This window comes from Prionailurus bengalensis, chromosome D3 (genome assembly GCF_016509475.1).
Source record: "Prionailurus bengalensis isolate Pbe53 chromosome D3, Fcat_Pben_1.1_paternal_pri, whole genome shotgun sequence".
NCBI lineage: Eukaryota > Metazoa > Chordata > Mammalia > Carnivora > Felidae > Prionailurus > Prionailurus bengalensis.
Window position 1 is genome coordinate 55,944,457 of NC_057356.1, and position 27,421 is coordinate 55,971,877.

Consider the following 27,421-nt stretch of genomic DNA (forward strand, 5'->3'; position numbering starts at 1 on the left):
TTTCACACAGAGGGAGCCACAGAACAAAACTTGAGCTGCCTTCCTTTCTGCTTCCAGGAATGCCAATCAGAGAACATTCTTTTTCAGACAGCCAAGTTTGGAAGTCAGTTGGTTTCTGGCAGTAACAAGGGGGAGGGGATGGCAGGAGGGAAAGCACAGCGAGTCCTCGGGCTGCCTTAAGCTTCCAAGTGTTTCCGTAATAGCCATCAATGAAAGCATCTCCTTTTACCCACGCAGAGACAGGTAAAAAGACAGCTGAGTAAATGGGCATTAGATGTATCAGCGGAAGCTCGGTCAGAGGAAGGAGGGGGTGGAGGGAGGGCATTTGAAAGCCTGCCATTGGTGAGCTTACCAAAGGCATCTGCCAGTGGGACTTCAATGGAATGTGAAACCAAATCATTTTCAAGTTAAAGATAGACACAGTATACACCAGGATCTAGAAGCTGGATTTTAAACTCCTATCTCTCCCTAGAATTTCAGAGAGTTCTGTTATGATCTCTGTAGTAATTAACAATTTGGTCGGGGCTTGTTTTTGAAGTCAATGTGCTCAGAATTCAGGTATGTTCTGGATGTCCTGGAATTAAAAGGATTTAGGAGCTCATGATGTGCATACTCTAGGGTAAGTGAAAAAGATTGGCTTTTAAGGTGCATCGCTTCTCTGGGAAGGTTAACGTGGAATTTTTCTTTTTATTTGTGTAAATGAAAAAGTGGTCATGAAGACTTTCCGGGACTGTAACTCTCTTACCTTTCTTGAGCTATTTGGCCTTTTTTAAGTTATGCAGCAGAAATAACTAGAGCATTTCAGCTTGGTTTTGAAATGTACCTTGCATGTCTATAATTTCAGTTTTGCTTTATGACCCTTACTTACATTTTTCTCTGTTAACTCCTTAAACACCCTGGAGTTATTGAATTACAATGTCAGTGGTTGTGTGTCACAACACCCACTGAATGTTACCGTGTTTATGATACCACTGGATGTAACTGTTTTTACTGTGAGATGGGGTTACTTCCCTCGCCTGGCGCAACGGTGCTTCCTAGTTTAAGAAGTGAAAAAGGAAAACTAAATAAAAGGAGGGAAAAAGAGGTGGTCTAAAGGTGGGATGAAGTGAATAGGAGCCTTAGAAGATAATCTATTTTAAAAGAAAATTCGAAAAAAAAGGCAGTTTTCCATTGAGGAGAACAATTTTTTAATAGAAGTTATTTTTTGATGTTGCCTCATTAATTCCAAGCAGCTTCTCTTCCTCCAAAAAAGCTGATATTTGCTAAGTGAATGGAGGCGTACTGATTATATGGAACTTGAGGGTGGAGGAGGGAGAGTTGTCTAATTTGCTATTACCACGCTGTGTTTTAAGGATTTCGGAACTTTCTTCTTTAAAAGAGAGAATGACAAACCTCAGTTCTCTTCATGTTTTGACCATGTATAGGTTTTGTTTCTTATTTTGTCGAATGACCTCTCGGCTCTGCTCTTGGAGACAGCTTTCCCAAACTTGCACAGCATTCCTTCTGAATAAATACTGTCCATAATAGTCACAGAGGACATGGTGTGAATTGGAAATTCTACTTTATATGGGGAAAATAAATCTGCTGACGTTCTTATTGCAGTGTGGGACTGAACAGTTGTTAGATGTAACTGGCTGAGTTTTGCTATGTCAAATAGACCCGATTCTAATGAACTAAGTTGGCTAAACTAAGTACAAACAATGAATGACTTCACGTGGGTCTTTCAGTTTTGGTAAGAATAACTAATATGCTGCGTAACTCTTCTAAAATGAAAAGTGAGCAATTTGTTGATAGAGTCACTTGATTTTACAACTATCGAACAATTCTAGCAAGACCAAAACAAAATGTGAAGTTAGCAGGGCTCAGTTTTGATGCCCCCACCCCCCTTTCTCTGCCCACTCTCCGTCTCTGCTTCCAGTCCTCCTTCTCTTTCTGGACCCCTGATGAATATCACTGCAATACCGTCCTTTTCATGGTGTTAAGACCTATCTTCCAAGAAAGTTGCCGTGAATTTTCATTTCGCGTCTCCACAAGTGGATGGTACCTTTGTAAATTCTCCCTGGTGACATTGACTCCTATGCACCTTGGTTTATCCAGCTTGGTCCTGACCTGTTGACAGTAGGAGTGAGCCTGGCAGAAATCAGTAGTGTTTCCAAGAAATCTGTGAGTGCAAGTATGTGTGTGCTTACCATATACACATGCACACACACAAACGCTTCCGGGTAGACTTACATTTTACTCAACTAAATATTTCTGATTGAATTATACATGTAGCTAAAATTGTATCAGGCTTTTCAGTATGGGGCTTGGTTTTTGTTTTCAGTGTGTCAAAAGAAAGCCAAAAAAAGAACACAAAAAAATTTTAATTCTAAAATGTAAGAATTTTAAACCACGAGACCAAATAGTGTTGACAGGGAAGGGGGAGGACAAATATTTCTCTGCTGCTATCAGTGTCACTCAAGTTCCCTGCTGAAATTTGTCAAGCTTGCACTTTATCTCCTTGAATATGCTATGTGTAGCTTTATAATCTATGTCTGCTAATTCTAGTATCTCAAGTGTTACTGGATTCATTTCTATTATTATTGTTCCTGCCAGTTCTCACTCATGGTGTCTTATTTTCTTGGTTGCTTGGATATCTTTGACTATCTGTTGGAACTGTATTTTAAAAATCACTTGTAAGAATAAATTGAGACCTAGTGGTGATGAGGTTTCTCCCCCAGAAAGGACTTTGCTTCTGCCAGGCACCCGGGGGCAATATCAGACCAGAATTATCTTTGTCAAAGTGCAGCAGCTAAGATTTCCTGAATCACCCCTGTGTGAGAAGCAAGGCTGCAAATCTGGGTGAAGAATCGTGTATTTGGGGTTCACTCCTACCATAAAGGAAGCTACGGCCTTTTGAGATCCCAAGTTGAAGTTGTGTTCGTTTATTAATGCCCTCACCTGAGGACCACAGGCTTTGCCCTTCTCACAAAACCTGTGATGTTGCTCAAAGCACGGCTGCTTTCACAGATCTTTTCTCCCCCATACTCCTATGCCCAAGGGCAAAAGCTGTCAAAGATAAGCTTCCTCTCTTGAGCTCCGGCCTTCCAAATTTCTGTGTGTGAAAACCTCGCCATCATATTAAGCTCTTTGCTGTTTTTATATTTTAAATATCTTCAGTTACCTCAGTGGGAGTGTCAGTCGAAATTATTTCACTACTGTTACCAGAAAGGGAAGTTCACTGTACTGCTTTTATGGTCATTTTATGTATTTATAAATATATACACATGCTAGAGAAGGTATCAAGTGGTCTGCTAACATCACTGATGATTTCGGGTAGTTTTTCTGATTTTTAGTTTTCGCTGTGGGCTTTTGGAGAAATTTGCAAACGCACGGAGGATTCGTGTTTCCCAGCCTTACTGGAGCTGTCAACGATACTTAGCAGTCCTTTTATGTGTCCCTGGCTGGCCCCTTTCCTTAGTCATCTCTTCAGTCTCTCTAATCCACCCCACCACCATCGCTGTCAGCTGTTGACCTTGACTCCTCCTGCCTTCTCTTGGCCTTTATCCAGTATCACCACGTTTAAGACATTGTCTTAAATAAATTCCTTCCTTCCCGTTCCCTTTGCAGCCCCTCCACTTCAGTTCTTCAGCATCTCACTTGGGCATTACGATGGTCTCCCAGTTGTTCTCCTGCTCCTAGGGTCTGCACCCCAACATCTCTCCCATCCTGGGACCAACACACTTGTCTTCTCAAAATCATAGTCATGAGTGGATTGCTCCTTTGCTTAAAAATCCCTAGTGACTCACCATTTCCCCCAAAATAAAGCCCTTAGTATGTCTTAAAGGCCTGTCACAAAGCCTCAACCTGTTTGTCCAACACCATGTCTACTACCTCACTGGCTTTCTCACTAACACTTGAATCGCGCATAATTTCTGCCTCCAGAATATTCCATAGGACGTCATACCTCTGTGCTAGTCTACCTACATTTCCCCCCAGAATACCCACTGTTCATCTCCTTTGTGGTTAAATCCGACTTCTTCAAGGTTGACCTCGTAAGTCACCTACACTGTACATCCTTTACGTGTACGGCTCACCCACTATTCTTGTCTTGTGCATTTTTGAATTCTCAGTAACGGGCACATAGAAACCAAGTTACATTTAAGGAATGAACAAACAACTATTATGAGGAAGTTTTTTCACAACAATTCCTTTTTTGCTTTATTGTTTTTCATTCTAAACATCATTATTTTGACCTTGGACTCTTTGTCTAGAATAGTGATCATTAATTCTCCTCTATGTCAAGGAGAGTCAGTTAAAAATGAGTGTGTGTTTTTGGTTATTTTTTGGGGGGAGAGGGGAGGCCATCCATTTCCATTTTCGCCAAGTGAGATTCTACAATATCATTGTGATAACAAGAGAAATCATAGAAGTTTAAGTAGGATAAATTACCCGTATATTGTCAGAGATATTCACAATAAAAAGGAAAGTCATAGAATTGAAAAACTGACATGTTTCAACAGATCTAGCCCATAATCGTGGGTAACACCAATGGAAAAAAGTAACGGGGCACAACTAGATCAAAATAATCTCACTGCATATAGCCTGAATCTGAACCATTGGAAAACACTGGATTGTTTTTCAGATCACAATGTGATGCTAGAAGGAAAGCAGTCGGTTGCTTATGTGATAGGACATTGTGATCTTAAATCTTAAAGGTGGCTGAAAATTTTCATTAGAAAACTTTAGCGATGTAAATGTTAGTCTCATTTTGCTATGCTGAATTAAAAAAAAACAGCGCTGCCTTTAATTATTAAAAATTGAATATTGTTGGTGGGAACCAGAGAAAGAGGAAATGTAGCTTATTAATTCTCAGGATGTTTAACTAATGTCATATTCCTCAGATCATTTATAAATTTATCATACATTATGATATGCTGACACCTCATTTTTAGAAAAATAAGAAACATGGTTTGTATTTTTTCTCATATGGGGCTTTCCTGCCTCCACAAAGAAAAAAGCCCTAATATGGATGGGGTCAAATTTATTTTAAATAAAAGTAAATAAATATTTTAAGTAGAAATCTTTGAATCCAATCAAATGTTTAAAGTCAGTGTCTAGGGGCACCTGGGTGGCTCAGTCGGTTAAGCGTCCGACTTTGGCTCAGGCCATGATCTGGCAGTTCATGGGTTCGAGCCCCGCATCGGGCTCTGTACTGACAGCTCAGAGCCTGGAGCCTGCTTCGGATTCTGTCTCCCTCTCTCTCTGCCCCTCCCCCGCTCACACTCTGTCTCTCTCTCTCAAAAATGAGTAAGCTTAGGGGCGCCTGGGTGGCGCAGTCGGTTAAGCATCCAACTTCAGCCAGGTCACGATCTCGCGGTCCGTGAGTTCGAGCCCCGCGTCAGGCTCTGGGCTGATGGCTCGGAGCCTGGAGCCTGTTTCCGATTCTGTGTCTCCCTCTCTCTCTGCCCCTCCCCCATTCATGCTCTGTCTCTCTCTGTCCCAAAAATAAATAAAAACGTTGAAAAAAAAATTAAAAAAAAATGAGTAAGCTTAAATAGAATTTTTTTAAGTCAGTGTCTAGATGAGAACCCAGATTTCTCTAACACAAAATATGAAAATATAGTATTATAGGCCTTTTCTTTTTTACTTCATCTGTAAAAAAAAAAATAAGACTAATTCTTAAAAATTGGCTGATTTTAAATCATAGCTTTCAAGTAGCTGAGCTAATTTGTCTTATTAATTCAGTAAATCTCGATCAAGCTCCTACCTTGTGTCTAGAGTAAGAAATTATTTATTCAGTCCGCTTCACTGGACACTGACACTGGAGCATGTCATGTTAAAACAATGGATGTAATTAACAAATTGCTTTATTCTATTCTTTAATTTCTATTCTTAATTTATGTATGCTAATCTCCATACTTGTTAAAAAAAATCACTTTGCCTTTCTTTAGCAATTAGTATTTTCCTGTCAAAAAGCTAATTTTTTTTTTAATATGAAATTTATTGTCAAATTGGTTTCCATACAACACCTAGGGCTCATCCTAACAGGTGCCCTCCTCAATGCCCATCACCCACTTTCCCCTCCCTCCCACCCCCATCAACCCTCAGTTTATTCTGTCTTTAAGAGTCTCTTACCTTTTTCTCCCCCTTCCCCTCCCCCATGGTCTTCCGTCAAATTTCTCAGGATCCACATAAGAGTGAAAACATATGGTATCTGTCTTTTCTCTGTATGACTTATTTCACTTTACATAACACTCTCCAGTTCCATCCACGTTGCTACAAAAGGCCATATTTCATTCTTTCTCATTGCCAAGTAGTATTCCATTGTATATATAAACCAGAATTTCTTTATTCATCAGTTGATGGACATTTAGGCTCTTTCCATAATTTGGCTATTGTTGAAAGTGCTGCTATAAACATTGGGGTAGAAGTGCCCCTGTGCATCAGCACTCCTGTATCCCTTGGGTAAATTCTTAGAAGTTCAAAAAGCTAAGTTTTAGGGGTCTTGGGAATACTTTAATTTTTTTCATCTCTATTTAGCAGATTTTTTTTACAGAATAGTTTAAAGAGACTTAAACAGATTATTTTTTAAAAAGTTGAACATGTATTTTTATCACATAGGAAACTGTGTTGTATCTTAATATAAAATATAAACACATTTATTTGCATAAATAGAGTTGAACTTTGCATTCTTGCAAAATAAATATGGCATAAAGATGACTCAGAGATGCCCTGAGTCATGAAAACTTTCTAAAGCTCTGTGTATTTTAAAGAGGACAATAGTTATTTTTACTAACTTTATTTCTCAGTCTCACTTTACTTTTTGTACTCCATTCCTAGGTGATGTAGTAGCACACAGATTTATGAGTGCTGAAGGGATGAATTCACTGAATTAATCATAGTTCAAGACTATAGATGTCTTTACTAATTGTATTAAGAGATGTAGATTAATTGAACGAAATCTATCTTCTAATGCATGTGAACTTCCTAGTTTTAGACTGTTCATTGCCACACATTTGTAGCAACATATTTACTCATTGAAAGATGTTGTTTTTAACACTTCAGAGAAGTGTAACACTTCTGTTCTAAACCTCATCCAATGTTTTATACTATTTTGTAGGTAAGAGACATATGTTATTTTCTTTTATACATGATCAAACCAAGATACAGACATAGGAAGTGCTCCAGATAGATATTACTATGTTTGATTTCCAGAGGTAACAACCCGCAAATCTCCATGGCTTATAAAAGCCAAGGTTTCCTTCCCACTCATGCGAATTATGTATGGAGGGTTGGCCTGACCTCAGGCCCTTCCCTACGTTGTTGCTTTCACCTGGAAGTGACCTGTGTTCCCTGTGCTCACGTTTCCTTGGCCAAAGCATGCCATGCGATCACACCTAACTTCAGCTGGGTGAGGAATACAATCCTATCACATGCCTGAAAAGAGAAAGAGCTGGAATGTTTCTGAGGACCTCTAATAAATTCCATGCTAATGAATGATAGGTGGGCCCAAGAAGAACAAAGCCCCCAGAAGAACAGGGATCTGGACTTTGGTCTTATGCAGTATTCCCTCCTTATCCACGGCTTACTTTCCATGATTTTAATTACCGGTGGTCAACCGGGATCCAGAGCAGTTGGTTCTCCTTCTGACGAATGGTCAGAAGGTCAGCAGTAGCCTGTCTCTGTGTTTCTTACCTCCCTTCATCTCCTCATGCGGGCGTTTTATCCTCTCACATCATCACAAAAAGAAGCATGAGTCCAGTGCAATAAATTACTTTGAGAGACAAAAAGAGACCACATTTATATAACTCTTATTACAGAAGATTATTATAATTGTTCTATTTTATTATTATTGTTAATCTCTTGCTGTGCCTAATTTCTAAACGAAACTTTATCATAGGTATGTACCTAAAGGAAAAATCCTAGTAGATAGAGGGTTCGGTACTGTCTGCAGTTCCAGCCTTCCAGTAAGGGTCTTAGACCGTATTTCCGTGGATAAGGGGCACTACTGGATAACTCTGAGTATGTACCTGGGCAATATGTAGGCAATTATCTGTAATCAGATGCTGTTGGGGTTTTTTTTTTTCTCTTTTTTCATCCTTTGATGCTGGTCCCCGCTAAGGCTTTTGGATCTCTAAATCTTTGCTGTCTCCCAGGTGCCTGCGACCTTTCCCATTACTGCTTTTCCAACCCATTGGAATCCTAACATTTTACCTGTCTTTACGCTTTTTGTCTCAGGGAGTCCTGTCCATAAACAGCCTTGGGAGGAGAAAAGAGCCTCTGATAGGGCAATTCCTCTAGATTGTAGAGAGCAAAAGTGAAACATTACTTTCATACTTTCCCATCTGTAAGAGCTGAGCATCTGTAGCACAAAAATGGAGAAAAAGGCAATGGAGTATAATCCATTACAGTCCTAGCCCCCAGCATTTCCAAAAGGCAAAATAAAAGTACTACGCTTAGGGAAAATGCCTCCAGAGGAATGATGATGTATGTTACATGTTAGAAATGTATCATTTTGAGTAGGATTTATACCACTCCGATACTCTACTTTTTGTTTTGCGTTTAGTTTTAAGCACTAACAAGGCAAAACTGAAGAATTCGAAGATTAATGAGATGGTTGAACATTGGAAAATTATTAAGCAAGTGTTCTAAGGCCTTCCAGATAATAATTTAAATCAGCAAATCCAATTTATGTTCTTAGAAAGAACAATTCCAGGAAATGCTATATACAAAAAGAAAAAAAAAGATGAATATCCTGAGTCAAATGAATTTGGAAAATGCTGGATACCATATCCCTCTCTCAGGGACCTTAGCATTAAGGTTCTTTTATAAAATTTTCTTAATGTTTATTTGTTTTTGAGAGAGAATGTGAGAGAGGGTGGGGGAGGGGTAGAGAGAGAGGGAGACAGAGGATCCGAAGCAGGCTCTTTGCTGACAGCAGAGAGCCCGACGTGAGTGTCGCACTCACAAACCTGAGATCATGATCATAAGTCAGATGCTTAACCGACTGAGCCACCCAGATGCCTCAGCATTAAGGGTTCTTAAAGTTTGATTTTATTCAACCCAGTGTTTCTCAAACTAACTTGTGATACCAATATATATGTATATATATAATATTTTAACATACTTTTTAATACACATTTTAACACCCTTGGTAAATTCTCATTTAAGTCACCCGTTGTTCACTGTATTAATAATTAAAAGTGATAATGTGGCAGCTCATGTAATATTTTGGGAATATAAAGCTAAGAATTTTAAAGGACTTCAAAAATTATCTTTGCTGTTGGCTACTTTCTATTCTCTTAATAAATGGCATTGGTTTTAAGCACCAACAGAAATTAATCGGGCATCCAGCAATATTTGTTTGGCTTCACTCGGGCATATAATTTGTGATGCAGCCGCAAATAAGAAGATTGACTACATTCATCAGAATCGAGAACTCCACAGGGATATGTACTATTTTACCCATTTCATTCAAACATCTAAAACTGTTATTCCACTTTAGAATATGATTACACATTATTCACTTATACGATTTAGTTATCCTTTCTTTACGAAGGCCTCACGAACTCTTCAACATCTGTTTCTTGATTTTTTTTGTTCACCTCCTTTAAGTTCAAAAACTTTAAAGCTTAAAAAGGAAAAATAAGTTGTGGGTTTCAAAAGATTCTCTACTAAAGTTACCATCTATCGGAATTTTTCAGGGCAAGAAGAAGAGTAATAGACTAACATGAAAAAATGTCCACTTTTTTTTTTTTTTAGAGTGTGTGTTATATTCAGTTAAGTGCTGTGACCATGTAAAATCAACCAATTGCTCCATGAACTTTTATACCATCAGCAACTGTACTCACAGAAAATTCTAGATATTAGGTTCACCAATAAGTATCAGGATGCTCGGGTGTGACAGGGTGTGACAGGGAGCGTGTATCCTTTCGTCGGCTCATCCACTCTTGCAGTATTATTTTGCTTTTCTTTTTTAAAAATTTTTTTTTTCAACGTTTATTTATTTTTGGGACAGAGAGAGACAGAGCATGAACGGGGGAGGGGCAGAGAGAGAGGGAGACACAGAATCAGAAGCAGGCTCCAGGCTCTGAGCCATCAGCCCAGAGCCTGACGCGGGGCTCGAACTCATGGACCGCGAGATCGTGACCTGGCTGAAGTCGGACGCTTAACCGACTGCGCCACCCAGGCGCCCCTTATTTTGCTTTTCATTTACCAACATTTCGGTGCTCCTCCTTCCATTTTAAAAGTAAGAGATGACTTCTTTGTCAGTACATTTTTTTAAAAAAGAAAATTATTTGGGAAATATACCTTTTTTCTGTATCCTAGAGAAATCATTTGTTCCATCAAAAGTGTAGGTAGCATAAATTCTTAGCACATATTTCTCCCCTGGTTTATTTTTGTTTATTTTCCCCCTGGGGTTCTAATAAGGTTCAGAAGCCGTAATGTCAGCAACACCTCTAAAACTCCATTGCAGGGGGCTGTGAAGGTCTCTTCTCAGCTCTGCTGGGCTGTCCCTTTGCAACTCTCTGAATAGCCACACAGAACACTCTATTGTTTGCCAAATTACAAAGTCAATTATATCTACATTCTGAAACTGCCTAGCACCTAAAACATTTGGAATGCTGAAAAATATCCTGTGTAACCATTTGCCAGACGCCAGAACATAAATCTAAATTACTTAGATTTACAGTATTATAATCTCTCCTTTAAAATGACATGAGGGAAGTGTTTAACTTAATGAGGCAAAGGATCCTGGTGTGCAAGTTACATTACATTTTTCATTGCACAAGGGTAAATTATTGCTTCAGTCTCCTAAATAGTACCCCAGTGGCTTCAAAGACACAATGTAGCTTCCAGAAATGCCCACTTTTGTCTTAGGCAATAACTTACTCCATGAGAGTATGCTTTCTGAGAATTGCTCATAACATTTCTTGCAGTAGGCTGAATTTCTTGAAGGTCATTCACAGATACTAGCTGAACTTGACTTTTTCTTTTAACTTAGGAACACTGAAGTGATTGGTCTTTAGACATTACCATACAAAAGGGAAACTGATGAACACTTGCTTTCCATCCAAAACATTTAAAAAACAAGCAAAAAAATCTGAGTAGTAAATTAAAGGACATAATATTTTCTTAGCATTTCTCCATTGATGTTGCTAACTTTTTGAAATAAATAAGCATAGGTCTATTGGGGCGGTGGTCCATAAAGATTTTGGCGTGCAATAATTAAATATATTGTTCTATGTTTCCAAAAAATAAAAATCTTCATCCTATATCGAACACCATATATATGAATCTACATGTGGGGGCGGGGGGAGTTTTTAAAGCAAGCTTTACTTTGTAATAAGGTAATATAGGAATTTAATTAAAACAAAACCAAACAAAATACCCTCACCAATCAGTGCTGCAGCATTTGGGTAAATGTTAGAGCTTGACAATTTTCAAGGCAGAGATGTTACTCCCGGCTTTCTGCCAAACCATTACTGGTAATCTGATGACAGGAGATGAAGCAAAGGAAAGTACTGCTGTCTGGCTTAGTTAGATATGCATTTGCTAAAAGAGAAGCCAACACATTTCTTATGTAAACCATCAAAATTACAATTTAGAAACACACACACACACACACACACACACACACTATGCTTTTACAAGTCTAGGAATATACACATTAAAATACAATTCTGTGCTTAAGGGGAGCATGGAACTGGCACACACACAGAGAGGGTTGACTGCATCCTTTCTTTATCTTGAGTGGTTTTAATGTACAGCCACATTTCTCTCAATGGCTGCAATGGAAGGAATTGAATTACTCCTATCTGGACAAGATTCAGGATTGCCCTTACATGGTTGCATTCTAGCAACTACTCAACATCTCTCATTGATAAGTGAGTGGATTGGGCCGCTATTTTCTGTGGTTTATTTAAATGATTCTGGATAAACACCTGTTTTCCTATACCGCTAAAAAGCAATTTAATGTAATAGTGATGTCAAAGTAATCAAAGCATGCATTTTTATAGCAGCAAGACTGTTGGAAATGTTTTAAGTTCTTTGGAAGGAGGGATGTTGAGTAAATGGTTGTATTTGCATGTATTATTTTGACCACTGGAGGGCTCTCAGATTTATTTTTACTTTAATTCCTTAGAAATCTTTTTGATATATAGCTGAAACTTCAGTAGAATGAATTTAAATCTTGGCATCAAAAAGTCTATACTGCCTCCTAGCCCCTAATTTGGTATATATTTGCATAGTACAAGGTGAAAGAAAAATCAGATTTAGTTTACCATATTCTTTCACTCTTTCACAACAATAAAAATTCACAACAAATAAGAGAGAAGAACAATGTCCTTTTTTATTATCATGTCATAACCAAGACTTATGTCAAAGTTATATGATCCATAACCTGTATATTAGAGTAAAACATTCCTAAATCTCAGAGTTAGACCCTGTATTTGACATTTTAAATGACCTACACCTTGCCAAGTCTTTGTCTTTGAAGAGTTCCCTGGGAAGACAGGTACATTTGGTGATAATTTACTCATAGTGCAGGAAATGATAAAGTGTTAAGGTGCCCAGAGAGGTCCTGAAGTTGACAGCTATATTGGATCTAGACAGGTGAGTGGGAGTTACCTAGATAAAAAAAAAAAAAAAAAAAGGGAGGGCATTCAAGATTGAAACACCAGCATGGACCCACACAGGAAACAGCATGGTGTGTTTGGTGTTCTAGAATTTGAGGGTACAGTGAAAGGAGATAACTTTGGAGAGGTCAGTAGGTACTGAGAAGGCCTTTTCTATCATTCCAAGGGTTTTTTTCTCTCCATTCCTTAGAGCATTTAGTGTTTCTGAAATCCAAACCTCTTCCCCAAAGTAAACAAAACAAAAATAAATAGGGGCGCCTGGGTGGCGCAGTCGGTTAAGCGTCCGACTTCAGCCAGGTCACGATCTCGCGGTCCGTGAGTTCGAGCCCCGCGTCAGGCTCTGGGCTGATGGCTCAGAGCCTGGAGCCTGTTTCCGATTCTGTGTCTCCCTCTCTCTCTGCCCCTTCCCCGTTCATGCTCTGTCTCTCCCTGTCCCAAAAATAAATAAACGTTGAAAAAAAAATTAAAAAAAAAAACAAAAATAAATAAATAAACGTGAAATAAAAAAGAATAAATGCATATTCATAATAAATGCACAGAGAGCCAGGGTTCAAAATGGTCTGTCCTGTATGTCAAGCTCTTTGAATCCTCATGTATTTTCATCTTGCTCCATGCTAAACCTTTCTTTCCTTCAGCATCAAAGTCTCTTTCTCCAAGTTTCCAGAACGATGCACCATGTCCATCCAATAGTTTTGCATTGTCCCAACTCGTTGATGGCATCCTTTAGAGCTTTCTTTGACTACAAATCACCTTTGAGAAGCACAACTGTAGGTACCAAGTGTTATAAGAAATTGATCACTCTGGATGATGATTTTCAATAAAGCAAGAATGGAGGCTGAGAAGAGAGAGAATATCACAATAGTCTGCTCATAAAACATTAGAAGATTTGACTGGTTCCGCAATGCCTAGTCAGATGGAAAATTGTTTTCACCACTGGGGAGGAGGGGTTTCCCATATTTTTTTTAGTTTAATTCTTTATAAGCTAAATACTCTTTAACCCAGTGCCAAAATGGACATTCTGAGCAAAGCTTATATAAAAAGGAAACCACACTTCTTCATCTTCCCATAGTTTCAGCTCCTCTGAAAAATATAGTGAATGTCTGTTAAGAGAGATGGGAGGCATGTTTGCCATGGTGAGCAGCACTCTTAGCACAGGAGTGTTTGTCCTAAAGGGTCCGTCCTCTCTCTTCTCATGGCCTCATGGCATCTTGTGGCAATCTTCCGTAAGCATTCCAACTTTGGAGTGTTTTTGGACATTTCTTCACCAACTCACACAATCCACCTTATCCAGCATCAGTAAGTCAGAAAATATAGAATTGCATAGATCAACGTGTAAAAAGGCAAAAGAGGTACCATTTTGATACTCAGTGAGGAAGATTATTTTCAGGTGGCTCTGTTTAATAAATAGTGAAATGCAAGATGGAGTATTACAGTAGTGTAAATCTGAAAGTGTCTACGGCTCTAGATTTGAATCATAAGTGGCTCTGAGCCAATTAGGGGGAACCCAGAAGGCATCCCCAATCTGTGATGAAGCTACCCAAGCGTGCTCTTTTGACAGATTCAATTACAACTTTCAGTCTTATAAAAAGAGCTGTGCCATGCCCTCCTCCATTGTTAGATCTAAATAACTGGATTGGTATTTAGGTGAACTGGAGACATGCTCATGTGCCCAACCCTACAGAAATATAGGCAGCCTGAGCTATGATGATGGTATGATTTTTTTCCTCTCACCATAAGGACTGGCCTTAGTAAGTAGCTACGCCTTTTACAAATTGCTGCGACTTTACATTAACAGTGCTAAAAATAAAACACACACCCTCTAATATTCAAATGAAGAATAATAAGTAACCCTACTAGGTCAGTTGAAACATTTACACCCTGGAGGACCCATCAGTACGTCTTTCTAGTCAACTATTCAGATATTTGACAAAAGTATTTCTTGTATTATTTTGTGGATTCAGGTAGTGTAATGATGAGAACCACTCATAAAAATTTCTAGGCCCAACTTGTTACTTTCATGCTTTAAGGGACTTGTACAACCACAAGATTGGATGCAGAACTTTTTTCTTTTGTGAGAAAGAGTTTATCCATCTCATTGTGTATTACAATGACCCATCTCTGTGTGAGAATATGTCAGGCTTCTTAAATTTTCCAAGAGAATGTCAACTCTGCTGCCTTTTCACCTGCTGTTTAAACATATAGATCTTTCTTCAATCTTCCACACAGAATATTGGCACTTTGAGCAGCTGCCCAAAGATTTAACCTTGAATTGACTGTATACAGTCAAGGGTATACACCAAGACGTTTCTAACTGCTAGTAAGTTGGATCACATACACGGAGCTCATTGTGTTAATTCCTTCCTTCCCCTGCCATACACATACAACATTATTACTGAGTTCCTGTTTAATTTTGTGCCCTTGGCCACTATTAAAATTTAGCATAATACATGGCAGTTTGGGAAAGGAGGGAAAAAATGCTTTGAACGACTGCAGTAATATTGTGCTAAATATTGCTTGATAGCTTCAGAATAAGGAGCTGTAACACACAGTTCTCACAAGGATTTGTGCCAGGAAAAAAGCTTATCTCTGAAGATAAACTTGTAAGCTTTCTTTTTCTGCAAAGAAAACTATACAAGCTCTCAATTTTCTTTGTGTGTGTGTGTGTGTGTGTGTGTGACCATCTAAATTCTTAGAGCTGAAGCGAATGCTCAGTTGTATTAATGATCTAATTTTCAGTGCTTGATGTAAGTGTTGTCTAGAAAATTTGTTTCTAATTGTACCTTAGCAAAGCTCAGTTTACTTCGTCTTTCATAACAACATTCATCTCTGTCATTAGGGTGTAATTCATGCTTTCCCCACTTGTGATCTCTGAGTTTCATGACACTGCCTAATGCTTCAATGTTTCTCATCATGGAGCAGACAATAGTGTTTGTTGAATTAGCATTACTTTGCACTGTTTTGTATGTTTTGAATAATGAAATACTTGGCAGTAAAATTTTAAACCAGCAGGAATGACTAACAAGACCATTGAGAATAATGAATAAATAAAAATAGTAACACTTCTTAGGGGTATTTGAAATCCATGTTCTCCAAAAAGCTTAGTGACAAACTTTTATCCCCATTCCAGTTTTGCAGAGTCTATATTTATTGTTATCAGTCAGGTCACATTTTATTTTATTGAGTTTTATTTTCAGCGAGTTTTAACTTTCTTGGAATCTTGCATCAGAGGGCTCTTGACAGAATAGTTAAGCAATAAGGTCATGCTTGATTACAATGTGTTTATGTCATCAGTTTGTCCCATTCTAGCAACCAAGGCTATTAGTCAAATACGTGAGGAGACTTCTATAGGCTGAGGAAATTCACATCAGTGAAGCTGTCTTTTAGAGAACTGCCATGAGTTGACTGACCATCACTCTTACCGGCTGGTGTTTCCATCATGGAAGTCTTTGACATCTAGGAGACTGAGCTGGAGTCAAGAAGTAAAAGACCAAAGACCAAAACCAATCCAGTCTAATTGGTAGTCTGAAACCCAGGTCTCCTCATTTATAATCCAGACCTCTTTTGGATACTTCCCAGATGTGCCTCATAAATTCTCGAAACAGTGTGTTGAGAAAAAAAGGGTAGCCCCAGCATTTCCTCATTGTCAAGATAACCACACAGAGCACTATTTGGGGGTGTGGGGTGTAGTCATTTGTCTCTCTTGCACCAGTGGAATAGCGTGCTTTGAGGTACATGTAAAAAAGGGATAGATCCAAAGGACTGGACATGGTGGGAGGGCATCATGGATGGTCGTGCACACTCAAAAAGGAAATAGTTAAGAAACTATGGTAAATCTGCCCAATAAAATGTCATGTGGTCTTCTGTGCATTTAAGCTTGTACATTTCTTTCATGAGCTAGATCAAAGATCTTCCTGTAAAATGTGTGATGTTGGTTTAACTTCTTCAATTTTTTTATTCTCCTCTGTTAAATGAAGAGAATAACAGGACTAGGATTTTTGAGAGGATTCCATGAGATAATCTACGTAAAAAAAAAAACCAATGGACTCAGTGTATTGCACATAGTAGAATTATATCTATGAAAAGTATTAATGATTGGGAAAATGCTGATGTCATAATGTAACAATAAAAAAGAGGACACAAAATTGTGCAGTTAGCACAATTATGTAGATATATTGATAGAAAAAGCCTAGAAGAAAAAATTAATTGCAGATATTTTTAAATCTTGAGATATAGGAGATTATTTTCTTCTTTGTAATCTCCTGTATTATATAAATTTTCTACAAAGCACATACAAAATATGCTTAGGAAAATATAAAATTCACAGAAGTAAATGTCAACCTGCTAAAATTCCTTCTTTTGGATCTTAACAGTTAGATTCTTGGAGGGAGATGGCATGTCTTTATTTGCTAACAAACATTTACTTACTAATGTACATCTCATATGCACTAAGGAAATAATACTGTTTGATTCTAGCCCAAATCCCTTCTAGCCTTATAAACCAATTCATTCACCTGTAATGAAAATTTAGCAGGTAGCAAGTGATGTGATCCTGTTCTCTGAAATCTCCCCCAGCCTCAGGTGTTGAGACCTATAAATCTTGATTCTTAGGTGCTCATTTCTTTCCCCGGAACCTGTGTCATTCTTTTAGCAGAGAAAAAGCTCAACAGAATCATATATTCTTGAGAGATGTGGGGGTGTGTAACTGTAGTAATGTGGCACTCCAGACTCCTACCATATTCTACAGCACCTTGTCACTATAGAAATAAAAAGAACCGGGGAGAATCTTCTTTGCTTGTGCTCTGATTAGCTATATCGAGGAGCAATAAACCAGGAAAGACTGTTGTCATTAATTTGCAGCGCTTACACTCATCAGCAAACGTTATTACACTTTGACATTTTCAGTGGTGCTCAGGTTACCGGTAAACATTTCCCCGCCAGTATGCCTTGCTCTTACCTTATAATTATGAAACGCTATATGTATTAATCTGAATGAAGATATTATACCCAGGAGAATTAATCATGACTGGAAGAGTTCTCAGTGCATCAATCAATTATAATGAGTCAGCCTTCATGCTATATTCTTACTGCTTTTAAAAACAAGTATGCATAATTTTATGAGAACTTACTCCTGTACATACTTCCCCTACCTCTTTGATAGTACAGTTTTCTAATATTATACTGGATTTGGAGAAGCTTATCTCTGGACTGAATCACCAAATTCTAGAGCTGGGAGAGGCTTAGACACCAGCTAGTGACTAGTTAAATCTTCTACTTTTATAGAAGAGAGTTTTATGGCCTAGAGAGATTAATTTTGTCCAAGAATGCAAGGGTCAAGAGTAGAACTCAGTCCAATTCTGTTCCATTACATCTTGGAGGCTTTGAAAAATCCATCGTAACCATGCTTTGGCCCTTATAATAATAATTTGCCAGCCTAAGCCACTTTCTTCTATGAAGTTCATCCTGCTTTGGCTTATTTGTAGGCAATATCATGAAAACATTTTTGATGAGGAAAAACCAGGGAAGAAGGATTAAAAACTAATTTGTAAAGCATTTTAAATCAATGGTGACTGTAAGTCACTGTTTTATTCAAACAGTATAATTCTCTGTACATAGAGCAGACAAATGGAAGCATGTCCTTCAAAGGCTGGAGCAGACAGATGATCATTCTGTGAGTAGCAGTAAAATCCTCTCAGTTTCTTAGTAACTTTTTTTATTATTTCTTTCTGCCTGTGTCACTTTTGGAGGCTTAGACCAAACCATTCATTGTTAGAAAGTTGTAGCTGTGATGTTTCAAGGGCTTTGTGCTGTGAATAAAGAGAGAACTTCAAACTAATGCCATGTTGAAACATAAAAAAATAATTACTTGCAATCTGTACTTATCATTTTTCATTTTCACAAAATCATTGGTAAAATGAATGATCCTTGATAATGAGGAAAATCTGTATTTTTTTCAAACCCCCTTTTGCATTCATTCACCATCTACTTTGGTCATCAGCCATATGGCAATTACTGTATGAGGTCTGTGGATACAATCTCTGTCCTCAGGGAGCTCACAGAGTGTAGAGGAAAAACATACACACAAGCAAATTGTCATGATTTCGTGTGACAGATGCCATAGCATAAGCCCCAAAGGCACAGTAGAGAGGGCAGAGGATTAATAAGGGGAAAGATAAATGAGCTGAAATGTGAAAGATGACTCCAAGTTTGACGGGCAGATTTGGGGAGAGGGGGCGCACAATGTGAATGCAAAAATGCTATTCCAGAAGGAGTAAATATCATTTAAAAAGTACTAGAGGGACAAGAAAGTGTGATATTTGTAGGTAACTGAAAATGGTTTAGTATTGCTAAAACATAAAATGTGTTGTAATAAGTGGCACACTTATTACAGAGAGGGAGATATATCATAAAAGGTCTTTCACACTGTGTTAAAGAGGTTAAATTTTATACTGAGGCAATGAGAAACCATTAAAGAATTAAGATCAGGCAATGGCATAGTCGATCTGAATGTTAGAAAAATCACTAACCCTGGTCTGTAAGAAAGGTTGGAGGGCAAGCATCCCCTAACCAGAGGGGCAATATACTGCAAATCCCAAACAAGAAACATTGAAGCCCAATGATCTAAGGAAGTCGCAGTGATAGTAGCAGTGAGAAAGAAAGGGAGGATAAATCCAAGAGATATTTCATAAATAGATTCACCATGATTTAGACATTGGGCAGGAGGCCAGGAAGAAAAGCAAGATATCAAGGGGAGAGGTTGACATATGGAAAGGATAAATACAGTGGCTTTGGACATTTTAATGGGAAGCTCTCATGGGATATCCATGTAAAGATTCCACTAGGCAGTTGGATAAATAGGAAATGTCTTGTGTAGAGACAGTGATTTAAAAGTCATTTTTATATAGGCAGTTAAAGCTATGAAAAATGTGAGTTATCCCAAGGAGATGTATGCCAAAAGAAAAAGAAAGCTGAGGAAGAGCCCAGTGAACATGTTAGTTGGGTTGAGGAAGAGGAAGAGCATTTTCAAGAGACACTGGGAAGCATAAGCCAGAATGACATCAACAAAATGGTGGCCATCAATCCCCCCACAAAAAGCAATTACTCAGCAATCCCTAAAGAAAACCAGCCCTGGAAGACCTCTAGGGTCCACTTAAGAAACTTAAGCAACACAGTGGGACAGAAAACCTGAGAATAACCACGCAGAAAGGGATATCTGCACCATCCCATCCCCAACCCGGCCTTGCTCAGCACCGAGAAGGAACATCCCCACTGGAATGAGGCCCCTCACTGGGAATAGAAGCATGGGTAAAGTAGCCACCTTTGTGAGAAGGTGGCCAGATGGGAACCCAAATTGAAGGTCATTTTTAAAAAATCACTTTTACATAGGACAGATTTGAAAATACTTGAACTGCTTATATGGAAAAAATGTTCATGGAAATGGGTAATTTGAAGACTCAGGAAAGAAAGGGGGAATTGATAAAGTAAGGTTCCAGAACAGACTTAAGAGGGGAGGCCATAGAAAGGTAGTTAGTTGTGTGCAATGCAAGTCACATATTATAAACCAAGATGAGCATTGTTGTGTGTTTGGCCTATGATTGTTTAAAAATTATGATTAAAAAGTAAAACTGATATGGAATGACTGGATTGCTTTGGGGACTATTTTCATGAAAGTATCATTTAAAAAACTTCACCTATATATTATAAATTTTAGGTGCTGTTTTTTTTTTTTTCTTGATCAAGGAAAGATTGGTAGATACAATGCTAGCCTCTGGCCAGAAAAAGTTCCCGCTCTCACTTCTGCAAATGATCACATTGTGTTTGAAACAAGATTTCTTAAAGATCATTATGTATCATGACAAGATGTATTTAGCAGAAAACATTTTTAGGAAGAACTAAATTATATGGGAAATGGCATTGCATCCTTAATAAAGGAATTGAACTGGCCTACAAAAACGTTGCAGCTAACTCATGTTTTCAAGGACTGTATTCTATCATCAAAAGAACAACTTGAATTATTATCAACAAGCCACGCTGGTTTAATCCAAAATGCCAGTTTGATATATATGACAGGGGTAACATCAGACTCTCTTGAAAATATGAAAGATTTTTCTTCTGAAAAAAATACCATGGGATAAAAAACGTGGCCATGTGTTCAGACCCATGACAGGACCACCATGGGCCAGAACTCCTAGGGGCACCATTTATACAGAATACAATGGAGCTGTATGACACAATAACCCTGCCAGCATAGGGTCAGGCACGAAAAGATTCAGGCCTCACCCAAACAGGGAACAAAAATCCGCTTCAGGCACCAGAATCCGAGCCTCAAGCAAGACCAGACAGACAGACAGACTTTGTAGGACTTTCATTTGGGCTTTGCAGAAGCTGCAATAACATCAGAAACAAATCAAAGGGAACTCCGTCCATACTGGATATTACTTAGTTTGGATTTTTTAGAGATGGAGGTTGCCTTTTCTAACAAAACGTGTATTATCACTGTTTTTTCTTGTTGGCACAAAGGCCATTACTTTGTCTTTTTGGATCCTCTCTTCTCTAGTTGTTACTAATTGGTCAAAGGAGTTCGAGGGCATCATCGTTTTAGGGCGACATTCCAGTCTAGAACAAGTTAACTACAGTTAGTACAGGTAAGAGAACACAAAGGGATGAAGGCAAGGTCTTTATATCCTTCATTTAGCTAATTCATTCATTTAATCAACAAACGCTTTTGAGCCCCTGTTATGTGGCAAGCAGTGTGCTTACGTACTGGCCAGAGGCCGGGCCAGGAGACTAGGAGAAGGCTAACGGTTCAAGGGCTAAAGCGCATGCCGGGAGAAGGCATTATGTGTGGCAAGAAATGCAGGCACATCACTGAATGAGGCATCAGTGTGTTTTCTGAAAGTTGCATTTTTAAAGCCATAATTCTTCCAAATGTGTTGAAAATTGTCCTCAGCAGCTATTTTAACTTTACACGGATGCAGCGCTTTTATAACAGGAAAATGTTCATATTTTCAGCTCGAGTTCTTAAGTGGGGAAAACATGACAGATGCTTTTGCTAAGCCTAAGAGATTGATTTGAACTGAATTTTAATTAAAATTATTCAAAGAGCTGGTGAAGAGTTTTCTCACGACCGCCTGAGTCCTTCAAAAGTTCTGCCCTCTCTCACGGAAGACAGTGTCATACCTAAATCAAGATAGCAAGAAAAAAAAAAGAAACTAATCAGTTATTGATTGGTTAAGCCATGAGGTTTTACTGCATGTTGTAGTGGAGAGATAATTTTAATTTTACTTTTGCCAATTACAGAGATATTAACTTACAAAGATATTAAAGTCAAGAAATTAACAATGGTGGAAAATCTTACGGCAAGAACAGCATTACCACATTGAACATTTCTATAAAAATTGCCTACTGTGTTCAATATCTATTTTTGCATTTTTGATACAGCAAATGCCTCTTAAATAATGGTGGTCTGACAACACACTGATTAATTTATATTTATATTTAGACCTTAACGTTATTTTTGAATAAACGAGTTAGGAAAGCATCCAACTGTTACTTTCTTCTCACATGCCAGATGTCAATATAATTTCTTCAAGTATAATCATTTCCAACCATGGTCATGTTTGTTCCTCAAAAAGAGGGCTATAGGGAATGGTGCCATGTTAAACAAAGTTGAAATTTAATAGAAACTTAATTAGCAACGCTGGTAAATTCTTTTTATAAACAGTGCTGTCTTAGGTATTTGGAGAGATAAAAAGATGAATTGGGTTTGCAACTCATCCGCAGCTCACAATATACAGTGGGAAGCAGCTGCGATCAGTACTGTGATAACCGAAGCAACAACATCCAGGCCCAAGGTACTGCAGGGAGTAGAGAAATTAATCTCAGTTGGGGAAACCTTTTAAGTGATGTGCACCAAGTACAGCACTAGGTACAATGGGGACAAACAGCGCAAATATATGGCACGGCCCTTTACTCCTCTTGGGGAGATAAGACTTAGACATAAAATAGTTAGAGGGCTCTATAATAGAGACAATATAATGCAATGTGCAACTATGTACAAAAGAACAAAAAGTCTCTACTCTGCAAGTAAAGGCTGTGAGCATTCAGTAGCGGGAGAAATTGGTATTGCCAATCAAATGGTACCTTGGAGAAGATGGACCGTGAGATGGGCTGGAAAGTGCTGGAAGTATTTGCAGAAGCTGCAGAAGAAAAAAACCTTAAATGATGCAAACAGGGAACATGCAAGACTGACCACAGCCTGTTCCATGACCTGTAGAGGCCGACCAGGCTGAAGCAAGTGGCTCTCTTTGGGGAGCATTGGAAAAACAGGGTGGGTATCTAAGGAAGGGCCGGATGGGGTTACACCATGAATGCCGAGATGAAGAATCTGGGCTTGATCTGCTAGGAACAGGAAATTTTTGTAATTTGTCAGCAGCTGAGTGACACATGGAAAGTGACACATGGAAAGCAGCTAGAAAGACACACTAGAAAGATTGGTCTGGTAGTTATTGCTTTTCTGAAGAATTGCTTTATATGAAGTTCCTCGAGTCAGTTTGAAATCTGTAAAACATTAGATAGATGTACAAGATTATTATTACTGTAGATGCATACAGAAAACTAATGAGTGTGTATATAATACTAACACTTGTAGAAAGCGTTCTCCAGAATCTTGTAACTGAAACTTAGAAGAAAGCATTTAGTCAACCTGCTCTACCGTAAAGGAGCAGATGAAAAACAGATATAATGGATTAGCATTTGTTAAAACAACACGAGAGAAAGCAGAAGGGAAATGTTATATGAAAAGGAAGATTGATGTCCAAAAAGACCTATCTCATATTTCAGGGACCTGCAGAAGGTGTCCTGAGGTTGAAAACAAAACAAAACAAAACAAAAAAACAAAACAAAACAAAAACAAACAAAACAAACAAACAAAAAAAACCACCTTCCTTTCATAAAAAAATTTTAAGGGAGAAATATCTTTGGGAATTATAAACTGGTTGTCTCAACTCTAATACCTGAGCATAGATAGGCTCCACAGGCTTCCAGCATTTACTGTAGGTAGTAATCAAGACCTTAGGGGGAGAAAATCAGGGTGGGTCCATTCAATTTCCACTCAGGACACAGAAATAGATCTTAGTGATAAGGAGGTTATAATGTGGCCGATTTTCATAAGAGTTTGGCAACTGCTATACTTGGGATGATTTTTAGTAAGCTGCATAGATACAGTCTGGGGCTCTTGCATGTGGGCTTAGCTGATGAGGGTTCATATCCAGATATTACTTACTGATTAAGGATCTCACCATTAAAATGAAAACATTTTTCTGTGGCTGATAAAGTCAGTGGTCAAAAGTTGGTGCTGATGGCGTTGAAGTAATGGAATTGCCCCTCCAAGCGCTCTCGCTTTGTCCTGGAGTCACTTACCAGCTGGGCTCCCTGCTTCTCGCTGAATCACAGTGCGTGTTGTCACTAGAGGAACGGGACATGAGTGGTGGAAGAAAATAAACCCATCATCGTTTCTAGAAGAAAAAACTCCCCTTAAATCCTGCTTATGCCCAAGTCTATAAAGCACAGTTGAGTCTAACAATCAAAAAACCTATTGGTTCATTTGAAATACCTAGTACGTTAAGCAAGCTGATTGGTTTTTCTTTTCCTTTTCCACTCAGTTAGTCAAAAATTAATTTACCGTTGAGACCAAGAATATTTGTGTGCCACATACGACAGCTGGGGAACCAGCAATCATACCAGGTGGTACCTGAGCCAATCGTATTCGCTTTCTCTTACCCCACTGCTGAAATTTTCACTGCTCTCTTCCATCCAGGAGAGCCCATTCTTCCCAGCTTCTGACAGCTCCTCCTTAATCCACTCCTCCCAGGTCCCTGGTTTCGAGAGCATATTATGCCCTGATGCCTCCTCCTAGCTAGTGCCCACATACCATTCAAGATCCTAAATTTAGGTCTACAAACACCAATTTGGCGGAGAGGTCAGAAAGGGGCATGGCATCTGAACAAGACTCTTCAGTATCTGCAAATGACTCTCAGGCCTTGTGTCATGCCCTGTCCTGTGCTCTCTGCCCCTTGTGTCTCGGGAACATGGTGCCTCACCTGGGCTTCCTGTGTCTGGGAAGGAAGGATGCTGAACTTGATCTGTACCGGCGTAGCTGTGCTTATTGAAAATTCCACCCACAGCCCAGCCTTTCTTTTAGATGTGTGCTCAGTCTGGGGGAAATATGAAAGGTTTTCCTTAAATTCTTCTTTCTGTTTCTGTATCACCAATGGCTTTCCAATGTTGCTAGTATTTCTTTTAACATTACTTACTTTTAGGAATTTCTTTGTACATCTGTCTGGCCATATCTTATTTCGAAAACCATGAATTGTAATATTTAAGAATAATCGAGTGTTCTAAGATAGCTGTTAAATGCTCAGGTGTTTCTGTAGGTCATTTCTCCAGCTATAATAAAGGGCATATAAAATTTTTCTTATGTATTCCTTCTCTGCTAACCATAATCTTATTTTTCCTAAAAAGGTAAGTTAAAAGATATAAAAGAGCTATGTGCCAAATGAATTCTGCTAAAATGTTTTCAAGTGTTTTGGTAAAGGATTCACATATTCCTGTGACACAGTGTTTTCTTTTGATCCTCTTTTGTCATAAGGATCTTTAGACAGGACATCCAGTTTTATAAAGCCAGCTAGCCATCAGGTTAGTGATCCATTTATGAAGAAAGGTTCGTTTCCCTTGGCCCCTACTTATAAAATGTTCAAATTGCATTATGTTCTTTGAGATTTTTTTTTCCATTGATCCAGATAAATCTTGCTCGATGCCTTTTCAAAGAACAGCATATCAGAGAATTTCGAGTAACCTTCTGGCATTTCAAAATTGCATATTCCCTGGATAACAGTTTTATTTGTTGTAATTATAAAGCGTCCAAGTTCTTAAAGATGTAGCTAATGTAGAAAGACAGCTGTGTGAAGAGCCTTGATTTCTTCCAGGCTCTGTACTTTTCCTTTTTTTTCAATACATGAACCTGCTTGTCTCACTTGGTAAGTTTATATTTGTAAGCCGGGTTGAGACACTTTATACCTACTATATTCATAATCTATCAATTATTTAAAATGTATAATATTCATAATACAGTGTTTCTTCAGTGCAATAATGCTTATAATTCCATCTAACACCTTTCTTTTTAGTAGCATAAATAATTTCATGTTTTATTGCTAATAAGATGTCTTATTAAGTTATGAAATGGCATATCATATTTTAACAATAAAACAGTTCTTTCCTATGTTTCCACAAGCTTTTTTAGTTTCTCAGTTAATAAAAAAGAAAGCAGTTCAGTTCTGTTTATAACTCAATTTCAGTTTCAACTAAAACTCAAAAATCTTACCACATTGTCTGTGTTAAGAAATAACTCATATTTTCTCTGGTGCTTGGACAATTTTCTTATTGTAAATTGCTTCAGAAGCTCCTTCAACTAAAGCAATACTTCACACGTGTAATCTGTCGGACTTGATGAAATTTTCATAAGTACATGAGCTAAGTGTCAGGAGGTAGGTTTGGGACTTAGGAGTTCAGAACTGGTTTTATTTTGATGCCTTTATTCTACCCTTATTTATCTTAATACTACTGTTTAGGTTCTTGATGAGTGTGACCCCGTCAGTTATAACTCAGAGGGTCTCTAGTGTTGGTCCTGGAAATCCTTTCAACGTGCTGCTTGTCCTCCTGGGCTAGGATTTCTTCAGAAAAATAGTAAAGTGAGGTCTCAGTGAAATAATTCCAAGGAAACCTATGATGGTCCATCCACCTGTGCTTCTGAGACGAGTGCCATTGAAAACCTGCCAGCTTCTCAGTCTTCCACGTCACTGATCCTTGTTACCTTTGGTCAACCACAGTCCAGACTATGAACCTCTTTCGCCCTTCTCTCTCCTGACTTCCGTCACCAGAGACAGCTATTTCCCTCCTAACTCTTTTCATTTTGGACTAACTACTATTGCCTACAACCCTCACTTTCTTCACTGAGCATTTCTCCATCTCCTGGCCTTGAGAGAAGCCTGCCTGATTGTAAGGATTCCCCAGCAGCCCTCTCCGGGGAAAGCTGCTCATTCTACCTCACCCTCCGTGTCACAGGATTAAATGATTACATGCTGGGGCTGGCATTTTCCTCCCTTCTCAGTGTGGTTTCTTGATCTTTCTCCATGATGCTGGATAAAGACCTTCTTTTGGGTTTTGTGAAGTCCCACCTTTACTTCTCTCTACTTGCATTGACCACCGTACCTACATATTGAAGAGTTTAGAAGCTGTCCATGGTAACCCATAAGCTGCCATCTTCTGAAGTCATTTCACGTCTAGGTTGGTGATTCGTGAAAACTATAGCCTCCTAGAACCTTGGCGTGCTTAACTCCTGCTGTCTTCTGTCCTTATTTCAGGTGCCCCAATGCCTCAGTTGCCAGCCATATGCAATATGTAATAATATTACCCTGTAATAACCATCTGTCACAGAACTGCTGTGTAGGTTAGTCACAGGTAAGAAAAGTGAGAGCTCACTGAAGTGGAATTCACATTAAAGAATTTAAGAGGAAGTGGTAGCAGCAAAGAAACTAGTGAAAAGTCCATTTCATTTGCAGCAAAGTTCCCAGGAACCTGGATTGAGGCAGTAGCGTAGGGGGTGAACAACGTCAGTTTTCAGAGACATTGAGTGAGATAAGAATGTGGTGTTGAGATGAGAAGTAGAATTTAGTAACACCTTGGATTTGGAGAGAAGCAGGGAGTAGAGGCTGACTCCAGGGTATCTACCATGGGAAACTAATTCG

The 27,421-nt window shown here is 38.6% G+C and overlaps 1 protein-coding gene across 25 annotated transcripts in view; it reads left to right on the top strand.

Moving 5' to 3' along the window:
• Positions 1–366: 366 nt before the first annotated feature.
• DTNA (dystrobrevin alpha) overlaps positions 367–27,421 on the top strand; it is a 259,746-nt gene continuing 232,691 nt past the window's right edge. For 5 of the 25 annotated variants that reach the window (XM_043558570.1, XM_043558568.1, XM_043558567.1 and 2 more), the window contains exon 1: positions 368–619. The gene's annotated coding sequence lies outside the window, so the exon portion shown is untranslated. Of the gene's footprint in view, positions 620–27,421 lie in introns of all 25 variants that reach the window. The other 20 variants (XM_043558582.1, XM_043558586.1, XM_043558588.1 and 17 more) reach the window with 10 other exon arrangements.